Source organism: Sinocyclocheilus rhinocerous, unplaced genomic scaffold (genome assembly GCF_001515625.1).
Source record: "Sinocyclocheilus rhinocerous isolate Xijiao unplaced genomic scaffold, SAMN03320098_v1.1 scaffold6594, whole genome shotgun sequence".
Classification (NCBI taxonomy): Eukaryota; Metazoa; Chordata; class Actinopteri; order Cypriniformes; family Cyprinidae; genus Sinocyclocheilus; species Sinocyclocheilus rhinocerous.
This window is the reverse complement of record NW_015656060.1, coordinates 1-1,047: the sequence shown is the minus strand read 5'-3', so window position 1 is coordinate 1,047 and position 1,047 is coordinate 1. Positions and strand designations below refer to the sequence as shown.

At 40.5% G+C, this 1,047-nt stretch overlaps 1 long non-coding RNA gene across 1 annotated transcript; it reads right to left on the bottom strand.

Moving 5' to 3' along the window:
- Window positions 1-44: 44 nt before the first annotated feature.
- Window positions 45-462, bottom strand: LOC107719318 (uncharacterized). The gene is made up of 3 exons (XR_001637503.1): window positions 388-462; window positions 228-311; window positions 45-151 (listed from the first exon to the last, which is right to left on the bottom strand). It is a non-coding gene; the product is annotated as an uncharacterized LOC107719318 (long non-coding RNA).
- Between the last annotated feature and the right edge of the window lie 585 nt (window positions 463-1,047).

Sequence of the window (1,047 nt, the reverse complement as noted above, 5' to 3'; positions counted from 1 at the left end):
GCACACCTCACACACAGACACTCACACTCGCACACACACACACACGCACACACTCACAATCACACACCTGTCTGAGCCTGCAGTCTGCGCAGATTGAATCCTCCCGGACCCACAAACAGAGCTCGTCTAGATAGAGGCACTTTGACGTTCTCTGTGGAAACGAGCTCATGTCAGGATCAGAAAAATAAAACAGCAGCAGAAACCACACGAGCAGGAACTCATCGTACCAACGAGCGGGCCGTTCTCCTTCCTGGAGCTCCTGGGTTTGGAGATGACCTTGTTCATGATGCCTAAGATCTCCCGTTTGGCCACTGAAAGGAAACGCAGCAAACGTCACGTCACACACTCGCGGTGTAGGTCACGTGATGCTTGATGAGTGAAGAGTACCTGTGGCCTGCTGTATGGCCTCCATCACGATCTTCAGAGGAAGCCCCGGGATCTTAATGTCCGCCTGTGGAGACAGCCATCAGTGATCACTAGGGATGTAACCATATCAAAATATCACCATACAATAATATCACGATATGAAGTCCACCATAGGATATTTATTGTAAAAGTAAAAAAAAAAAAATTTAGAATTTTGTACATTTTAAAGTTAAATTATTCTATCTAATGCACTTTGAGAGTTCAAAATTAAGATCTGAAACCCATGTCCTGAACTTAGAAAACTGAAGTCAGAAAAAAGTCAGTGAATTGACTCGTAGCTGAACTTTAAAGTGAACTCAAGCCTCTTTTTATTTGTGATCTACTGTCTCAGTCTAAATCACATTCACACTGGAGTTTGAGGAAGCCAAACTAATTAGAATATAATAATAATAATAACAATTACAGTAGTAGCCATATGTTGTAAAACAATTGCACTGTAAAATAAATGAAAATGAATATTTCATAGGCATATTATTTTTGCTTTACACTACAGCAGGGCAATGACAATACTTCTTTAATTTCTACACTTGAAAGAGATATTGTGAATCTGGACTGCGTTTAAACCACGAGCTGTCTGCAATTCATGCTGCACTTTAAAGCTTTTATTTAGAAGTTAAACTC